This window comes from Empidonax traillii, unplaced genomic scaffold (assembly GCF_003031625.1).
Source record: "Empidonax traillii isolate 1590-97213 ecotype Southwest subspecies unplaced genomic scaffold, ASM303162v1 scaffold289:size826226, whole genome shotgun sequence".
Taxonomy (NCBI): domain Eukaryota; kingdom Metazoa; phylum Chordata; class Aves; order Passeriformes; family Tyrannidae; genus Empidonax; species Empidonax traillii.
Window position 1 is genome coordinate 359029 of NW_020955482.1, and position 6000 is coordinate 365028.

The window sequence follows — 6000 nt, forward strand, 5'->3', positions numbered from 1 at the left end:
CTTTACTAGGGAATTAGTAGAGTTCCTCTGACAGCTCTCAAAATTACTTTTTTTAAGTTTTTGCTTGTCAAGCTCCCCTGACCCAGCTATTTCATTCCCCCTTTGCCCCTCTTCCCTTGGTGTGAGTTGTATGAGCAATCCTAACTTTCCTGTAAGTCTTGTGTTCCTGCCTTGCCTCCTTCAAGCCCTGCTGCCTGCCCAGAGCCCAGAGCCCCAGTGCAGGGGGCGGCATCTCCTGAAGGAGGAGGGATCTCCTGAAGACACCGTGAATGCTGGAGGTTTCCAGATAGGGTAGGTGTCTTGCTGTGCCTTGTGGGAACACCCTGCACTCACAAAGCCTGCCAATGGTCCTGTCTGTGGCTGTGCCACTGTGGCACGTCCCTTGCTCCAAGTTGCCACGTGGACAGCAGGTGGATGGGGTGGCTGCAGGAGAAAAGCCATAGCTGTGTGTGCTGCTGGAGCACGCCGTGCCAGTGCAAAGGTGTGAAGAAGGGGCCAGATGGCTGAAAGTTTAAGACTTGATAGATACCTTTTAGGTCAAAATATGGTATAAATGTTTGCTGTAAATGTCAGCTCTGCACCGGGCATGGTTTCAGAAGCCCTTTCTCTTTGGTGACCAGCTTTTCTGATTGCTCAGTTGTCCTCTGTGTGGGATGGGGTGAGACTCTGCTTTTGCCAAGGCCTGTTTGGTCTCCAAATAGAAATTAAATCTGAAAAAACCCCCAAACCACAACATGTCCACCCCCCCAAAAAAAAAAACCAAAAAACAAAAACAAACAAACAAACAAACAAACAAAAAACCACAAAATAACCAAAAACCCAAGACAGAAGGCACCAGGGGTCTGCCACACCACAGGCATGCATAAAACAGAAAAGGCTTCTGAAATATTTCCATCCTGGAGGCACCATTGGTGCCAGCAGGGGGCTTGGGTTTGGGGGCAGATGGTGGGGAGGTGAGAGTGGAGAAAGGGCTTTGGCATCCATCAGGGAGGGTGGGAAGGCATTGTGTGGGCCATGAAGTGGGAAGTCATCAGTGGGGAAAGGTGAAGGCAGAGTGTACGACAGCAGCTACAATGCATCTGTGAGGAGTACCAGGGGGTTTGGTGGGGTTGGATGATAGAGAGTGCTTCCAAGAGTCCATGGAGCTTGGGAAATGCAGGAAGGCCTCCAAAGTGAGGGGCTGCCTTTCAGCTGAGCCCATCCTGCAGGATTTGTGGGAGCCTGCAGATATGAACCACATGTTTTGCAAGGCTGGAATATTGTGACCAAACCCAAAAGTGGCTCCAGAAAGTGCTTGTTGCTGAAGGGTGAGGAACACAGCTGGATATGCTCATGGAGAGGCTCCCTCCCCTCCCCTCCCCATGCTGGGTGAAAGCTGCCCCTTCAGGGATGAGAGGATAGCTTTATTCTGAGGCACTGCAAGGGCTCAGGGCTGGGTGTCTTGGAGGTGGCACAGGCAGACATCTGATCCTGAGGATGCTGTGCTGATGCCCAGAGGAACAACCACGTCTGTCAAGGCAGAGCCTCCACCATGTCATCCCAGTGAAAGGCCTAACCCATGGGCTCCTGTGCCTCGCTCAGCCTCACATGATGAGGGTCTGGCTTGCCCATAAGGGTCACCTTTCTGCAGAGACTGTGCCAGGGGATACCAGATGCTGCCGATGGGTGAGTTGCACATTGGAGGGGGAGCAGCCGCACCTGTGCAGGGGCCTGGGGAGTCACCAGGCTAAGGGCACTCTCTCTCCCCCCTCATGGTCCCTCTTTTCATCCTTCTCACTCTGCTCCTGTGCTCCAGCCAAAGCTCTACTCAGGTGTTGGGGTTTTTCTTTTTACGTTGGAGAAACGTTATATGTTTGTTTTCCTTTTGTTTGCCAAATGCTCCTGACCCGTATTCTGTTGTGCAGAATTTGACTTTGCACATAAGATTTCTTTTTCATTCAGTTGTCTTTTTTATCTGTCTTTCCTAGAAACTAGAAATCTTCCCAGTTGCAGACTTGTCTGAGGGAGTTCTTCCGCAGCTTTTTCACATTTTAAAATCATGAAATAAGCTGATACACAGGATATTTGTCAGGGATATATATCAGGACAGAGAGGGAAGGCTTTAATTTCCCCTAGCAAAGCTGTGTGACTGGCCTGGCTCAGGGGTTGCAACATCATGGAAGGAAGGAAGATGCAGGGAGAGAGAAGCTGCATGACATAAGCAAACACTGTTTAGTGTTGTACCATAACCACTTCTTACAAGGAGCCTGATAGACCCAACAGCACCTGTGTATCTGAACATAAAAGCTCACAAACTTGTATTAACTTTCTCTAGGGTGCAAGGGGGCCATGATGGAGCCATGTGTAGTAGAGGGCATGGCAGGTCAGCACCATGGTGGCAGTGGCAAGGGAGGATGCAGGGAGACTCCCACCATCCTTGTTTATGATTTTCTTGGCTCTGCAAGCACCATTTCTTCCTTAGCTCTATGGCTGCTAAAAATAATCACATTAAATTAATGGCTTATGTTTGCATTAAACCGTTAAACTTGCACTGGTCACTCCAATAAGGCGTGCTGAAACTGCTGCTTGCTGCACATTTAAGGCTTAAGTGAGATTGCTCAAGGTTTCTTTTTAGTAGATGAAGTTGGACAGGTAATACTGATCATGCAAGCACTTGCTTTTTCTTAGAGCAGTGTTTTCTTGGAGCAGGGTCAGCTACAATGCAGGAAGGGTAGAAAGATGCCCAATTTCTGAGATAAGTAGTCTCCCTGAAGGCTCAAACACTGGACTTGTGGGCTATTTCTGGAGGACATTTGCTGGGCAGACCCTGTACCAGGACTGGGACAGGTGAAGGCAGCATGTTCTGGCTATTTCTGCAGATAACCTCACCTCATGAGCACTCTGAGCAGCTCTTACTGCAGAGCCAGAAGAGGAGGTGAAGCAGTGAGGCTGCAAACCCCTTTAAATATGTTATTTTAATGAGTCTGACAGATGGGTATCAGCCTAGGCTTATTTCTCTGCTATCTGAGGTAAAATGTTGAAAGAAAACAATGGAGAATGTATGTGGCCCAGGGCTCTGTGCTCAGACAGCTACTGGGCTCGGATTAATGCCTGGGGCCTGTTAGTCTAAGACACTCGATAGGATGCATGCCGGGGGGTGTGCGTGCGTGTCTTTCAATTTAGGAAGATAAAAATGAAAAATGCATGTCAAAGCAAGAGTTAGACTCCTGACTATGCTGGGAACGTGTACATGAACCATCAGCTGGGTATGCTGTGAAGTACCTTTGAAGGTAAAGTCATGGTGGAAATCAAAGCAGCCTAAAAATAAAACCGGTGGGGAAGTTGCTGTAAAGCACCTTAAAGTAGTGCCTCTGTTTTAGACATGCTGCCTCCTACAAATCAGACAGAAGAAAAGCAATGCACTCAGGAAATGTGAGGTGCTACTGATTTTCTTAGAACAACAGACATGGTACCAACTCCTGTTTAAATGTTGCAGAGCTGTAACACTCTGAGTTGATACGTATTTACTTTTGCTTTAATCTGCTTCTCTTTCTTCTCCCTTTGTTTCTCTACCACATTTTTGCTGTTTTAGGCCTGTCTTGGGGAGTTCTCCTAGCACATGTTTTTAGCAGTCCTAAAATCATAAAACTTGTGGGAAGGGCAAACAAGGAGAATGGTTCACCATTTCTCACCACGCAAGAGCTATGGCTGAAGCAGTCAAGGGAGGCTGGGTTTTTCTGCACTACACATAACTAAATACAAGTCATTGTCGTGGCATGTTACAGTCTAAAAATACACCTATATTGTAAAAAAAGATTAACTGTAGGCACACAGAGGTGGAGGTCAGTAAAATTATGACCTGAGTGTAGTTTATGGGGCAGGATGCCCTTACACTAGGAAGTGCTGGAAGCTTGGGAGGAAATCCAACAACATCACTGTATATTCAATGTGGGGGTTTTTTTATATAATTTTAATTAATCATCTCATCCTGGGAGACAGAATATCACACTAAAGGAACTTATGGAATAGGCCCTTCCTATGCCAAAGGAAATTCCCTTCCTTGGGGTCTGGTTTGTTCAAACCTCACAAAATGGATTTGTAATTCCATTGTCTTTTTGAGGTTCAAAATTTTCACATCTCAGAGCTTTCCTCTCACAAGTTCTGTGACACTCTCTGCCCGAGGGATGAGCTCGAGAGAGAGTGATGTGATGGCTACACCAAAAAGGTTTCCACTCGGGCTTGTTACCCAAAGACACCTCCAATCCACTCAGACCTTTCCACTCCTGAAACAGCATCTACACTTGACACTTCCTAGGGTTGGCACCGAACATCCTGAGCTGCAGCACTGCCAAGGGAGAGCCCACCTTTCAGCCCCTCTCAGCTGAGCCAATACGATGCCTTTTAGATTCTCAGTGAGTGGCCTGAAGCAATACGAGATGAACTTGGACTAAATGCATGCAAATTGTATGCAATTTAATTAAATATCTTCCCGGTATTTTTTGAATAATCGAACTCAGCTGGTTTAAATGGCATCTTTCCCCAAATCTCTGCAACACACCATCCTGACAAGGCCTTTTCTGTTAAGTGTAAAATGAAACATTATTTAGTGCAGTGGTTAGCCCTGCAGTTTATGCACAAGGTGTTTTGCTTTCATTTTGGAGTCATTCCAGTACTGTGCAGATGTTGGAAGGTGCATTTGTACTGTTATTTGAAGAGCATTCAGTTCTCCTCCCGTGGTACCCTGAGCTAAGTCTCTGTCGATGTCTCTGGCGTGCAAAAATGACATTATCCTGTCTAAGATCTTACAGCCAAGAGAGCTGTAATGCTGCTTCTCTATGTGGATACTCTTGTGGCGGCTACTGGGGAGTTTCTCATGTGTCTGCCCTGGTTGACAACTACAAAAGCTGGACACAGAAGGATTACAGTAATTGTTTCTGGAGGGTGTGATTTTACCAGAAACCACAAGCTCAGTTACCTTCTGAGCTCACTGCCAACATACAGAAAGAAGCTCTCTCCAGCTGGCCATGTACTCATCTATTTTTTGTTCTGGTGGGTTTTCTTTTCAGACCTTCTCTCTTTCTTTCCTGAAAGAGGAAAACCCCCATCAAAACAAAACAAAACAAAAAGAAATAGGTCAAGAATCAAAACCACAAAACATAGAAATCATTAATGAAGAACCATGCTGTGCCCTTTTTTCCCTCTCCCCTGTGATAACTGAGGTTTGAAACAGCTTATCAAGCAGCCAGATGAGCAGTAGAGGAAGGGATGGAGTGGGAGGACAGGAGAATAGGGTCAGCTCTTTTGGTGACAGAACTAATTCAACACATCAGCTCAGCCTATCTCATGTCCAGTGAGGGCAAAATTCAATGGCTAATGCCTGGGGAGTGGGAACTTTCTTCTTTACCTTTGCTGGTGAATTTCCAGTGCATCCCTATATGTAATTTTAGTTTTAAGGAAGATTTTCTGTCTTTCTGCTCAGAGTGGTTTGGAAGCAAACTGTTTAACTTGAACACTGTTATTCTTTGCAGCTCCAGGATAGTGTGGGTGAGCCAGAAAGATTGTGTCTCCACAGCGTGGTGGCTCAGCAGCCAGTTTGTTTGAAAGCTCTTCCACACAAGTTTCATATCTCCACAAGGCATAAGTCTCTAAATCTGCACTGCTCTAAAATCAAAATCAAAGAGGAAATCTGCTTCTTGCAATTAAGGCTCCATCTTTAATCAGCGCATCTTTGGTAGAGCAGAAGTTCTCATTCTTGAGTGTTGGTTTCCTACCACTCAGCAAAGGAACAGGTGGTATTTTTCTTGATGACTTGGAGGTAAGGAGATGATGGCTTTGTCCCACAGCTTCCAAGAGATGGTGGTGATGTTCATGGGTGGGGCTGGACATCTTTGGGACATCAAGCTGCAGGGCAGGCAATCACCACAGCAACTCAATCGCTGCAGAAATTCTGTGGACACTGCAGATCTGTGGATAGTTTCAACAGCTTGCTTCCTTGTAACTTCTTCTCATACTCCCTGTTGA